The following is a 15,683-nucleotide window of genomic DNA, read 5'->3' on the forward strand; positions in this document are numbered from 1 at the left end:
GTAGTTCAACTCCAGAGTAAGATATGGCATGAACGACACCTTAATGAAAATCAATTCCAGCCAGGAGATTGGGTGTTGCTGTATGAATCAAGATACAAGGATTTCAAAGGGAAGCTGATGAGACAATGGTTAGGACCATATAGAGTGGAGAAATGCAATGAAAATGGTTCAATCCTTATCAGGACCATTGATGAGGAAGCCATCCCCATGCTTGTCAATGGGCATCGATTCAAAATCTACTGGAAATCCCTTTCGAGGCAGGAGTTCATTGAAAAATTGGACAAATCAGTGCTGGTAGTGGAGAAGGGCTCTGCCTCTATTCCACCCACACCTTAATCATCAAAAAAAAAAAAAAAAAAAACTGGAATAAAAATATCCTTGGGCGAAAACCTCTCTGAGGCACCCAGGGCAGATAGTGAGGGTGAAAACCTCATGGAGGTGCCCCAACTGTCTCTCAAAAAAATAAAGAAATGGAATAAAAAAGATCCTTGGGTGAAAATCTCTTCGAGGCACCTAGGGAAGATAGTGGGGGTGAAAACTTCATCGAGGCGGCCCAGCTGTATCTCAAAAAAAAAAAAAGAGAAAAAGAAAAAAGAAAAAAAGAAACAGGTCTAATCTCTGTAAAATAATTGCAGGTTGCAAGGAATACATTACAGGTAAAGAGCGTCGCGCAAAATGAGGACAGGGGTCCGTAGCAGGCTACAGGACATCCTTATAGACACTTCCTCCATGTCCACTCACCTTTCCTAGGATTTGATCACATTCGGGTCAAGATTCCACCTCCTACAGGAAGTTCTCTATTTCTATAGGAAACATCCTGTAGAACCTTCGGGCAGGCCAAATTCGATTTTGGAAGGGGATCTGAAGCTTGGAATCTGTTGGTTAGGCCTGCAGCCACCCCTCTATTCCATCCATCACTGTATGTCACCCATGTTTCATCTATTTCCACCTCCATTGCACCCACCTGGTTATGTGTTCCTGCACAATCATACAAGAAACCCTGTTTTCTTCAGATGGACAGAAAAAATTTTCAAGTGACAGGTCAAGCAGCAAAGGCTCACACACTCTGCCTATTCAAGCTCCATCTAGACTCTTCATCAGTGAATGTAGCCCTACTCATTTAGCCTGCATCCCAGGAGGAGAAGCAACTATAGGACATCCTACAGGAATCCTGTAGCAGCTGATCCCTCTGGAAGACATACTCTAGAGGCAGGGGCAGTCGAAACCAACTAAGGGAACATGTAAAAAGGCTCCTCCTGGACATGAAACATCCTCGATAGCTGAAACCAAATAGAACCTGTGCATGCAGCATTGCCAACCAAAGGATCGGGTTCCAAATCCATGCATACAGCATCAACAAATGAAAGAATGGGTTCTAGCACCTGTGCACGAGGCAGCAGTAAGCGAAGCAGTGGTTCCAAGTCCCGAAGTCTACATAATGCATCGATGACAACGCAGGTAAGTGTCTAACCTCATTTGTCAATTGCATAAACTATATTTCGAAAACTACATGTCTGTGAAAATGGTTCAGACTGAACGAATTCAGTGGCCAGTCAACTGGCCACCCACAGCCAGTCACATAGCTTCGTGGGATCCAAACAAGCTCAGTTACGTTCAATTTTACCAATGAGACATGCAGCCGACACGTGTGGAGTGTCCAGTCGGGGAAAATCGGCAGGACTAGCAATGGTGGCGGAAGTTAATGGTAGAGGAGAGGTAATGGCGGTCACGGACATGCAGAGAAATGATGGCGATGACGTTGGCTAACAGTTCAGTATGGCCACCTAACTCCCTCGCCATGAATTGCGTCGTAGTTCAAAAATGCTCGGCTAAAGACTTGTGTTACCCGCTGTTCATTTGCACTTGCAAACATCCTTAGCCGATGTTCGCATCCTCTGCTTCCACAATCTGTTAACTCGTCATCCTCCATCGGGATTTTCAGCCTGTTTCAAAATTCTCCTACATACCAGGCTTGTTCAAAAGTGCAGTGACATCCTATAGAAGCCGACAAGAGTTCTACAAGAAGAAGCTCTACAGGAAGTATGGCATAGCTTTCCAGAGCAGAGAAGCCTGGACTTTTCTTCGTCAAATTTGGAGTTCTGAGAGAGGTAGGCTCAAAAACACTCTTCCATGCATGGTATATTTCGAAAAAGTGGTGAATTGAGCTATCTTGAATTGGAGGGTTAGAGACAAGTCTTCCTGTGAGTCGAAAATAACAGTTTACCTATGTGTTGCACGGAATTTCTCAGTTGGTTCTGCGTCAAAATTCTCCTCCACCGTTCCTGTTAAGAAAATTCCTCCTGTAGAAAAGATAAAGCACTATGAGGGCTAACCTGTGTATGAAGAATGTGAATATTACATGGTTGTATGTATGCTAGGGATGAAAATTGAGCTCTGCACTCTGTCTGTGGGAACCTAAGTCTTCCTTTTATACACGGAAAACCGAGTTTTGGGCAGTAGAAGCATTAGAACCAGGGAATTGGTGCAAGTTAAAAAATAAACACCTGAGAGATCCTGTCCTGAGGTTCAAAGGAGGAAACCATAAAACATCAGTCCCTCTCTGCTCAAAGAATAAAACAGAGCACTCTCACTATGCAAGGGGGGTTTATCAGGAAGGAACCCTCAGATTCTAGAAAACTGTCTGAACATCCTGAGGTGGTGAACCTCTTCACCCGTGCCAATTGGATGACCTTTTGTGACAAAATTCAGGCTCATGACGATGAGATAACGAAGGAATTCTTAATGTCCCTACAACTTAAATCAAAGACACTGGCCACTATGAATTTCAGAGGGTTGACCCTAAAGCTTACCCCTGAACGCATTAGTTGTGTTACTGATCTGCCATTGGGGATACCCTGGAGCAAAGAGGAGAGGGCAATGGGACAAAAAGCCAAGAAGGAATTCTTCCTACCCGAGGAACAGTTTGCAGAATATAAGAACAGGGTTCAGAGAGCTAGCTTAAATCCTTTTCTGAGTGAATTCAGTTTCCAAATCATGAAATACATTACCTGTGAGGGGCGGTTTAGTATTGTCTACGACTATTATTTCCGGTTGCTGAGTGAACTCAGACATGGGATGGATTTACCTCCAGAACAGAAGGTAAGCATCCCCTATTTTCTTCTGCAATCATTAATTGAGTGTGGCACAAAATTGAAGGAAGGCACACTGGATCAGCTAGCCCATCATGGGCTCATCAAGCTTTTAGTGGAAGATGGCTTTCACACCTACACAGTTCCCCTCTCCTGGGAGATTTTCTGCAACATGTCCAGAGATGACGATATTCGAATTCTGGCTGAGGAACTCACCTCATCCAGCAGTGAATAAAGTGAACACACTGAGGCAGGAGAGAAAGCCAGTGGTAAAGAAACACAAGACAGACCACCATAGAAAGAACAAGAAGAGAAACGAGGGAAAGGCCAAGTTGCTGAGCCTAAAACTGTGGGAGCAACAATGGCACAAACACCCAGGGAGAAACAATTGTAGAGTCAAGCAGAGAGGACTGAAAAAGTCCAAAAAAAGGAGGGCACAACCAAGGCAACCACAAAGAAATTAAAAGGAAAGACACATCCAGACAGGGAGACTGAAGCAGTTGGAACAGTTTCTACAGGAAGCATGAAAACAGTTTCTACAAGAAGCATGGAAACAGAGTAGCGAAAGGAGAAATCACCTGAGATTTTGGTTAGGGAGGCAGCAGTTGTGCTGTCTACCTTAAGCACATCTCCAAAACAAAAAGGGAAGTGAAAGAGGGAGCCTTCCATGTATTTTAAGGCAAGAAGGAGCATGCGGATAAAAATTGGCAGACCCCAGCCACAGTCAAAGGAGCCAATTACGATTGTGGACACCCTAGCTAAACAAAAGGAAAGGTCTCCTTTAAAGGCGTCCGTCACCTATGAGCGGGGAAGCCCGAAAACATCCAGCTGGAGGGAAAGGATTAAAATGTTGGACACAAAGACCTCTGTACAGGATGCTGAGACTGTTCTACAGGAAACACTGGCTAGGCTAAAGGAGACCAAAGAATTGGAAGGAAAGGTAGCTAAATCATCACAGGAGGAAGAGAAGGATGAGAACATTGTGGAACCAAGCCCCCAGCCCAGCTTGGGCTCCTACTATAACTTGTTAGAGGCCGGAAAGATCATTCCCCAAAAATTCGCAGTGCCACTTTTCCTTGCACTAGAAGAAGAGAGAGTGAGGACCCACACTTGGATGAAGATCGCCAAGTCCAAGGGTGTGGAAGATATAGGTCCCCTAAAGGAACAACTCAAAGAGGTGAGAAAGGAATTGGCTATGGTACGACATGTGGAAAGAAACCAGCAGGCCAAGCTACAGGAAGAAAACGAGCTGCTTAAACAGAAGCTACAACTAGAGGGACAGTATAAGGAAGACAGGCCCCACATCTTGGGAGAACAACAGAAATAGGAGGAGCCCACAAAAGATAAAGAAACCCCTGATGAACAGTAGAGAAAAGATGGGTTGCAATCTGAAATTGAGACACTAACTAGACAGCTACATGAGAAGGACTTGCAAGCAACACAGGAGATATAGTCTTTGAAACAACAGGTGCAAGAAAAGGCGGCCCAACTGGCCTGCATGGCCAGTTGAGCAATAGAGGCCATACAGTGTAGGCAGCCTGCCAAGACATACGCTCTATACCTTAAAGATCAATGGTTGCAGTTCCAGATTAACACCTTGGCCAAAAGGGGCACTACTCCATTTCAAAACTATCGTCAATTTATGGCTTTATGTGCTAGCAGCTCATCAGAGGACAAGGCTAAATTATAAGAGTTTTATTTGCACAACTTAGCCCTTCGAAATATGAATTCGTGGGATCCCAACACCATGGTAGGAGACGTCCAACTTATGGCCACGACCTCTTGGATGAATCATGAGGAAAAAAGAGCAGCAGAGGTCCGAAATATTATGAGCAGGGAACTCAGTGAGCCACTAATGATTAGAGCAGAGCCGGAGGATCCCTCAGCATTGACAAGCGCCAACCAGCACTTGGCCAATAGCCCTCAGGATTTACCAAATTACATTGAGCAACAGGCTCAAGCTATTGCCCACTTTGAGGACATGGAGAGACTGTTGGGGGATAACCGCTTTCATGCCTGTGCAAGGCGGTGGAACACACTGCCCCACAGCTTGAAGATAAGAGAACACCACTCTCCAACCAGGATGAGGGAGGCCTTGGCAAGGGTACCCCTCTACAAACAATCAATGCAAAATCTGCAGGCCAATTGGATCGGTTTGAAATTCATTCCTCCCTTGCTTTTGGGATTGCTAGAAGGAGTTAAGGAAGAGGAGTAAAGAAGACAGTGGGAGGAAGTGGAAAGATAAGCAGGATTTCATGACCGGCAAGAGGACATCACCGTGGAGGCCTGGGACATGAGGGAGGCAGTCAAAGCTATCAAGTATGATGAGCTAGATTAGTTTCTTAGAGGATGAGCAACCCATTGAGCAGGGGGGTGATGATGAGCCCCAAAAATGGGTAACTTATTGGGCTCGTTTTTCCTACTGTTCTTCATCGATCGACCATTTTTCATAGTTTATGCATTTTTTTTTAGTATATTTATGTTGGTTGAATGAATGAGGGTAGTCACTTGACCAAGAAAGCTAACATGTGGTTATTGCAGGTTTTTGGACAAATTTTGGACCAAAGCAAAGCATTTATGAGCCAGATAACAACCAAGCATGAAGGAACAAGGGTGAGGATTCATAGGAAGGGTGTCTCCTGCACTAAATGGCCCTTTCCTTGAAATATCCACCCTCAACTCGGAGTTCAGCAGGCCACCGAAAAGGATTCCCAAGGGCAGCCGAGCCGTTTTGTGTAAAGTGACTGATCACTGGCAATTTCAGAAGTCGAGCCCCTCGAGTTAAGGAGGGATGTTGGAGACCCTCGTAGTGCATAAATAGGAAGGCTTATAGCCTTAGTAGGTTACTTTTTTTTGAACTGTTCTATTTTGCACTATAGTGTTGTCATTTTCTCAGCTCATTTTCGTAGCTACTGTTGTATAACTTTCTTATGACATGGTTATTTTTTAGTAATGAAAAGCAGCTTTATTTGGCATCAGTTCTGAGTTCTTCTTAGGAGCTAATAGCTCTTGGGGTTGGGCCCGACCCAAGTGCCAAGGCTTCCTTTGTGTACTGTTATTTGGTTTTTATGTCTTTGCAAAATAATTTATGTTAAGTAGATTAAAATCTTGCTGGTTACCATGGTCATTGTTGATGATTAGAAAGGCTTTTTATGTTCAGATTGAGTTGATAGGTTAATAACAGGGAAGATCTTCAGAAAAAGGCCATCAAGCACCTCTGATCTCACCTCTCCCTCAGTGGGATCGTGAGCTGGGACAAAGGTGATCTTGCTTCCAACAAAAACACTGTCTTTGCCTCACCATGCAATCATTAGTGTTAGATTTTCATTTGCAGAAATTGATACCAGTTGTGGTCACATGTTCATGTTCATGATTGCTTAGTTTGCATATCTATTTCACATGATTTCATTGCAAATAAACTTTTGTTCATTTCCTTTGCTGTTACTTAGGTCAGATTAGAGTAAAGTAGCTAGGTCATTGGTTTTCCAAGTCATTGTTTGTTCAGTTTGAGAAACAAATTGCAGAGCACCCGTAACACCTCTCCATCTACCTGTACTCCATCAATCCCATCTGCTCCATCCCCTAACTCAGATTCTTGTGTCATGTTTGCCACATTCGCTCACATAGCCCTAATTTTTGTGCAACATTGCTCTACTCCTCCTTAAACAAATCCAAGCATCCTCATCACTCCTCAGCTCCATCCACCAAGTCCTGGACCTCCTCACACCCTTATCCTACCCCCATACTCACTTCTCCACCTTTCTCTCTCCATCCACCCTCCAAAATCCCGTTTCTGAACATCCTGTAGATATTACAGAACACCCTGTAGAACCCCTGTAGACTTCCTGTAGAAGCTCATGAAAGCGGTTTCTTGATAGCCAAACTCTGTGAAACTCTCTGGAATGGTGCTAGGGACCCCTTAGGCCCTCTTCTAACCTTCCCAACCTCTTGCAATCATTTCCTCTCGCCAATCGACCTCTGCACAATCAAAAACCAGTTAAAGCACATGCGTGATAATTCTGGCACTTTACTCGAAAATACAAAAAGATGTTTTTTTTTAGATTTTACTGTAGAAGTATCTTAGACACATGCATTTCACCTTCTTAGAAGTCAATGGCATCTCTTTCAGTAGCTTTCGTCCTCTTTCTTGCATCAGTAGGATTAGCTGGTAAAATTAGGGTTTGCTAGGGTTTGCGTTTCCTTTCAGCTTTTCAGTTTCTTTCTGCAAGTAGGTTATCCTCGTTTGAGTTAGCTTTTGTCCATCAGTTAGAAAGCTTCTTCTCAGAGCTCATAGAAGTTGGCTTAAGCTCCTAGCAAACTTGTGCCAGCTGACCAAGTGACAACTGCGACACAAGCTAGTACTTGTGCATACAACACCATCGCTTCCAAGTTTGTTATGAACTACCGGGTTGATAAAAGTAAAGAAGGGAGTCCCAGGAGTTGTAGCATTATTGCTGCAATACTGGAGCCCACCACAAAACTGCACCAATACCATGGCCTAAGGCATCACATTCAACAATTTTCATGGATTGGTGAAAAGCCGATAGTTTTCATGTATGACAAGCTTTTATCAGAAATTCAATGGAATATGCGCCCCCATAACAAAATATATGAACGGAAAGAGGAAGGAATTTAAAGGATAACATACAAAGAAAATTATTTTTAACTATTAAAGAGTAAAGTGACTCAACAACCAGTATTGGCATTGCCATATTTTGGGAAATTTTTCTTGGTCAAACATGATGGAAGAAAAAAAAACATAGGAGGAGTTCTTAGTTAGGAGGGTAGACCAATCACATACATCAATGAACATTTTAACAAGGAAAAAAGGAAGAATTCCATATATGACCAAGATTTTTATGAAATTTTGCAAGAACTCAGGAAATGGAGGCATTACCAGTTTGCTAAGGAATTTTTGTTGTATAGATAGCATAATTTGCTTAAATTTGTTAATAGTCAAGTTAAGTTGAATCAATGACATATGAAATGGGTTTAATTCCTATAAATTTATTCTTTTGTTTTTAAAAACAAAAGTGATATGTCCATAGAGGATTTGATGCACTGAGTAGAAGGAATTTGTTGTTAAATGAGCTAAGGAGAAATCTTGTGGATTTGATTCTTTGAGTGAGTTGTATGAACATGATTCCAATTTTAATGAACCAGGGATAGGGTGTAAGAATCTGGTGGGAGTGGATCAAACTCCATGGCTGGAGTATTTCATTACAAAGAATTAGTTTTTCAAAGGCAAGCAATTATGCATACCTCGAGGTTGCATGAGGGAGAATTTGATTAGACGAAAACATAGTGGTGGACTAGGTGGACTTTTTGGAATTAATAAAATAATAAATCTGCTCAATCAGAGTTATTATTGGCCTAAAATGAGTGCAAATGTGAGAAGATAGTGTGAGGATATAGAATATGCTAGCACACAAACAAAGTGAAGTAGAATACAATAATGTATAATTTGTTTCCTATACTAGAAATACCGCACGAACACATTAGTATGGAATTTGTTTTGGGTTTGTGTCAAACTTTGTGAGGTAATGAATCAATTTTTGTTATTGTTGACCTATTTTTAAAAATGGCTCATTTCATTTCATGTCAAAAGATTGGTGATGCTTCCCACATATAAAATTTAGTCTTCAAAGAAGTAGTTCGGGTGCACAAATTTCCTAAATGAATAATCTTATATCGGGATACAAAGTTTTTTGTCCAGTTTGGGATGCATTTTGGAAGAAGTTGGCCAAATAGCTGGGTTTCAGTTCAACTTACTATCCAAAGAAAAATAGTCAAATTGAAATTGTCAATAGAAGTTTGGGTAATTTGTTGAGATGTTTGATTGGAGATATAACAAAACAGTCGAGCTTGACATTGCATCATGCTCAGTTTGCCTACAATAATTTGGTTAATAGGAGTGTGGGAGAAATATCCATCCAATGAGGTGTATGGATTCAACCCAAAAGGTGTGGATGAAATTAAGGGAAATCAAAATTTAGTGAGGATGAGTGCAATAGATAAATATTTTTAGAATACATCAAATAATTTCACAAGTGAGGGAGAAGCTGGAAAATAGTACAACAAAGTATAATACTATGTTGATTTTCATAGGGAGGAACACTAGTTTTAGATTGGGGAATTGGTATGGGTTCACTTGATGAAGGTAAGGTTTCAAAGAGGAACCCATAACAAGCTTAAATGGAAGAAGATAGGTCAGTGATGGATCTTAAAGAAGTTTTCAACAAGTGCCTATGAATTTGACCTTCCAGAAAAAATTGATATCTCTCGTCTATTGAATGTTAGTGACCTATATAACTATTACGAAGGAAGGGATAGTCCCAAAACCACTCTACCAACAATTTTCTATCATGCAATAGCATGGGTTGATCAGCTACCTCAGACACCATTTGGGTAAGGGGATACAATTATCTATTCTAGAATCATGAAGGCTTCACATGAGAAGGAAGACATGGAGCATCTAGTTCGATGTAAAGGAAAACCAATTGAGGAGGTATCTTGGTTGAAGACAAATGAACTATCTAAGTATGGAATCGTGATTCCACACTAGCCCAAATTTTCATAAGTTCAGTCTCATGAAACATTACTCCTACCCAAGGTGTCTGATGTAAGAGCATCTTGGGAAAATATGAAATCCTCATCACCTATATATAATTTCTTTCCATGTTAATATTTTGTGATACAGAATTATGTAGGAATGCAAAAAAATATAAAATTAAACATATAGATGTAGAAAAACTAAGTCATTTCATTAATATCAAATAACTAAAAGATGTTTACAATCATAATGGAAATAAACTAGCTCGGGCAACTGTAGCTTATCTCTAAGAAGAGATGTGGTGGCTACATGCCTCTGAACTGTGTTACAATGAGGCTCAAGGTCCTTTTTATAAGTGGACAACAATGGGAAACCATAAACAACCAAAACTCTAACCCTAGAAGATGAAACGCCAAGAGTTTGTGGGCCCTATTAGGTTTAGTTGGGTAGCCAACTTTCTAGGGCCATAACTTGGTCATATGATCTTTGTTTGGCACATATGATACCTAGTTGGCAATATCTCTCTTAGAAATACAGGATTTATGGTAGGCCCCTAACTACAATTATGGACCAATTGTGGACCTTAAAAAAAAACCATTTAGGGGGTCAAAACAACTCCGGAAGTTTAGGACCTGAAAAAAAAATAAAAATAATAAATGTTGCTATAATCGAGGAAACTGATGAAATTGACTAGAGGTCTAGGTTGAATAGTTGGGCGGCCACTAATATCCACCTTGATCAGTACTCCCCCATTAGGAAGCAATGGTCCCCATTGTGTGTAGATCCTCAATGAGGTGAGGAAATTTCTGTTGAACATAGTCCCTAGTGAACCACTTTCCCTGGTGAAGGAGTTGGCATGCTTTGACAATTAGGTATAGCTAGATTCCTCTACTGGTGAGTGTTCTTGATCTATGTGTCCATGATCCTTTTAGTTGTGTTCAGTTTGATGCAGCTTGGGTTGAGATCTATTGATGGAAGATGCTACGGAACATTAGATGTGTCCAACAATGGGGGAAAGTATGGTCATAGTCAGTCCACATTGAATACTAGGTGTAGGCCAAGGAACAGTGAAATGTTGATCTTAAAGGAATTGTCTCTTACAACCTTGGTGATGGTATACGACCATATCGCAGTGGGAAAATCTTATGGTGGGGCCTAGCAAGGCGCTCCTTATGCGAATGTAACAAAACATTGTTTCCCACCTAGAACTTGTGTGGCACCCAATGTTGATCATGACGATACTTGTAATTAGCATTGGCTATGTCCAATATGTCATGAACCTGTTGATGGATGTGCTGAATGTGATCAATTAAGTCGTTGGCCCTATTAGTGTTGGACTAGACATGAGTCAAATGTTCCTGAGTAGATGCAAATGGTATGGCCACATCAATGGGACATAGTGGCTGGAATCCCAACCCCAACTGAAAGGGGATGTGGCTAGTTGACCTATGGAGATATTTTTTATAGCTATGTTGGACATAAGGGAGGATTTCATCCCATGTGTGTGGATGCTTCAAGTTGTACATGCGTAGAATTAATATAATCATTATGTTGATGACTGTTGTTTGGCCATCAACTTTGGGGTGGAAGGACATGGAATTATTAAACTTGGTATCCAACATTAACCAGAGGCTTAACCAAAATGTACACAGGAACCTACTATCCCAATCGAAGATAATGGACTTTGGGATCCCAAAGTGTATTCACACTTGTTTAAAGAAGATATTGACATTGCCTTCTATTGTGATAATAGTCTTGCAGTCTGCCAGAATGGTCATCGTAGAGAATCTGTCAATAACTAAGAAAGCACAGCCGTCTCCATGCTTAATAGAAGGAAGGCCCTACATTTAATCCATGGAGATGGATTCCTAAGGATGAATAGGAGTAGGAATAAGAGTATATTGGTATTAATTCTTGATTTTCAGTTTGGAAATGGCACAGGAAGTGCATGATCTGATGTACTTCCCAACATCTCGTCGAAGATTCGTCCAATAAAAATACTTCTGCATCACTCGCACTATTTTCTCTACTATGAAATGTCCAACAACCCTACTGTAGTGTTATTCCTAAATCATATTTGCGCACTTGCTTGAAGGAACACAGAGGTGTCCATGGTGGCATAATTGTGCTCTTTGGAGGTGAAAATTTGGAGCTTTCTTTCCTCTCAGGAGCATCTGGTATGTGTTTCCAAATTTTGGATCACTCTTGTAAATATGTGGCCATTCTGAAGTCTCGTGTCCATGAGATTTAAGAAAAATGGTTATTGCTATGACCAACGGTCGACTAAGGCATTCTACAACATTATTGGTGTCTTCCTTATTGTAATTAATCTTCAAATACTGTAGGTATTTGGAACATTTCTGATGGCGCTTTTTCTACAACTTTCCCTATGTTTGTATGAATTGCAGGGGTTGGTGGTCTGTGTGGATGACCGTTTCCTTCCCCAAAAAATAATGTTTCCATTGTCGGAGGGCCTGCACAATGGAATACATATCTTTGTCATAGGTGGGATACTTTGGGACTATGTCTAATAGTGTCTCACTGTGATATGCCACTAGATGCCCTTATTGAGTACAAACTTCCCCCAATAACATAGTCAGTGGCATTCGTCTCAATCTCAAACATTAGGGGAATTTTGGAGTCTAAAATGGTCCTCCTAAGAAAAATGTACAACCAAAATAAACTTTATAAGAACCAATAGGATTAAATATGATGATGTTAACCGTGGGGGATGATTCACCATTTTTGGAATAAAAAAGTAAAAATATAAAAATAAATAAATAATAAAACTACTTATTCGACTCATATTTTGAACTTATCTCCCTAATTTTTTACTCAAATATTGAGTGGGAGTACTTGTTGGATGAAAAAATTAATTCGTCGCCCAAGGCATACCCATGTTGCATACTTTTGATGGACCCCACTCCACAAAAAATGAGAAATACATGAAAAAACATGATTGCAATAGCATTTTTCATGTATTTCTTATGTTTTGTGTAGCAGGGTCCATCAAAAGCATGCAACATGGGTACTCCTCAGATGAGGAATAAAATTATACATCCAATGAGTGTTTCCGTTCAAAATTTAAGTAAACCCATGGGGAGATAAGTTGAAAATACGAGTTGAAAAAATAGTTCTTTCTTTTTTCCCTCTAAAATTTGATGATCTAATTCAATCTTATTTTCTTATTTCCACTATTATTTTATAGTTTCCTTAAGAGGCCCATCTTAGACCTCGAAATTTCCCTAATGCGGTTGTTGCAAGTCTGGTAATATCAACATTGTTGTAGAGCATAGGCGATGTTTCAACTCGAAAAATGCCTTCTGTTGGGATTTGGTCTATAAGAATTTTCCTTTCACTCCACCCTTGGTGACTTGACTCAAAGGCCAAGTGATATGAGAGAAACCCAACACGAACTTGTGGTAGAAATTGGCAAGACCAAAAAAGTTGCCTAGCTATTTTAGAGTGGTTGGGGCTGGCCAATCTCGAATAAATTGTATTTTGGTTGGATCCACATTATCACCCCACTCATCAATGATATACCCCAGATATTAAGACCGGGTCATGCCAAAAGTGCATTTCTCCAAATTGGCACACAGCTTATGTTGCCGTAGGGTTTGGAAGAACTACTGAATATGGTGTAGGTTCTCTTCCCAAAGATGGATGAAGATCAAGATTTTTCCTAAATACACTACCATGAATGAGTTGGTGAAGGTTTGCAAGATTTCATCCATCAACCTCTTTAAAGTTTTGGGGCCATTCGTCAACTCGAAAAGAATGACCAACCATTCAAAAAGGCCCTCATTGGATTTGAAGGTAGTGTTCCACACATCGGAGGGTTCGATTGGCACCTAGTGATAACAAGACTTTAAATCAATCTCACTGAAATATGTGTCTGCCTTGAGCTAGTCCAAAACGCCATCAATCCATGGGACTAAATACCTATTCCATATCATGATCTTATTTAATGCTTGATAGTCCACACAGAGTCTCCAGGTGCCATCTTCCTTCTGTACCAACATGATCAAGCTCCCACAGGGTAATGAACTTGGCTTGATGTGCCCTTTCCACAACAACTTCTTAATCTGCCTCTTAATTTCATCATTCTCCAGAATAGAGCATTGGTAGATCGGTCTATTGGGTAGAAGAATGACTGGGGTTATATCAATGGAGTGCTTGAATTAAAAGTGGAGGGGTACCCCTCTGGGTGAGGTGAAGATGTCCCTATGCTCCTCCATGACCTTATCCATTTTCTACTTCCATGTGGAGAATTCATGTTGGAAGGTTGTGGATATGGCCATAATATTCTTCTTTCTTTAAGGGTAAACCATAAGGAAGAAAAATGTCCCCATCTAGGAAATGATCTTACTCGATTTCTTCGTAGATTTCAAAGACATGGCTGTAGGCAGTGCTACCTTCAGTATCCTATATAGCTTATTTCCAAAAGAAATAATAAGAGGGTGAGGTTGAGACTCATACAGATCATGATGATTCCATACATATGGTTTGCCTAATAATGCATCACAAAATTCAATAGGATCAACATCACACAGTACCTCATCTATGAAGGGTTTGATGCTCGATGAAAGGCGACACTGTTGGATGATGCAAATATCTCGTCCTTGGTAGAGCTACCTGATGGTGTACAACTATGCGTATGATGTGGTTAGTAGGCCCAACCACCTCACGAACTCTATTCAAAATGGGGTTCTTTTGGCTTCCACTTTTGACAATGAACTGGAGTGAAGAACCCTTCACCCACATCTATAAGTATAAGAGCCACTCCCCTTCCTCTAGATATTTGGGTTAAATCTTCTAGATCCTTGTGGTGGAAATGATGGCACTAGGATCTACATCAATAATCTTCTTCCCTTTGTCATTCCAATTTTTGGGTTCTAATTCAGATTTAGAACATGCATCTGATTCACAAGCCTTCATCTCGACCACGAGTGACTGCTTAGCTCAACAATCACTTGTGTAGTGAGTTGGAATCTTATGGAACTGACACCATTCCCCTGTGTCCTTCCCTGTCTTTGTGGTGTTGTTCTTTACTTGTGGCTTTGGTGGGTTGTCATTGGTCACGCTACCTTGGATTTGTCCTTTTTTATGTGGTTTAGGAGTGCCCTTCCCTTGCTTCAGATTCACAGATCCAAAGTCTTGCTTATTCTGTTTAAATTTCCACTCAATCTTGACAGAGTATCGATAGGTGGCACTGAGCGAGGAGATGTCTAGGAACTCCATCTCATCTTGGATGTAATTGTGTAGACAATCATGGTACTTGAGTACCAAATGTCGCTCAAAATCCTTGATACCCAAATTCATGTGAAAGGTATGAAAAATATTTGTGAACTCTAGCACATCTTGATCCCTTCCCTTCCGTAGCATGGTCCACTTTATGTATTTATCTTCATAGCTCTCAATAGGGTAGTATTGTTCCTTGATGGTATCTTGGAAATAATTCCAAGTGGGCACAACTAAAACTAGTGAGGGTTCCCTCTCATCCTCCTCTTCACAGTAGGTTTCCCACCAATCCTTGACATGGGGGGTGACACAAACATTATCTTTTCCGAATTGGAAAATTCATGAACCAAAAAATATCCTTCCAACATATTTTACCATCTATCTATGATGTCTGCATCTATTTTTCCTTCAAATATGTGAATGCCAAAGTTGACTTGTACTTTAGAGGGAGTGGCATCTCCAAAGTGAAGATGTGTCGCCCGTGGGTAGCCTTCGAAGGGTCTGGGGAAAGTTATCCATCATCGTGTTCCTCTGCTGCTCAAGGCTTTCCTTGAGCAATATTTTGAAAGGATATCCTGCTCCTTCATATTTATTTTCTTCCGCCATGGAAGGTTGTTAGGGTTTTCGAGACTGGTATTGCAAAGGTTCAATCACTTTGAGCCTTAACTCCTTATACCTTGACCTCTTTGGGGACATGCAAAACAAAGATAGAGAAAGAGAAGACTGCTCTAATACCATTGAATGAGACTTATGTAGGAATAAAACATAATATAAACTTAAACATAAAGATGAAATATAAA

The sequence above is a fragment of the Pinus tabuliformis genome, chromosome 8, assembly GCF_031772625.1.
Source record: "Pinus tabuliformis cultivar Carrire ecotype Pingquan chromosome 8, CPIR1, whole genome shotgun sequence".
Lineage (NCBI taxonomy): Eukaryota > Viridiplantae > Streptophyta > Pinopsida > Pinales > Pinaceae > Pinus > Pinus tabuliformis.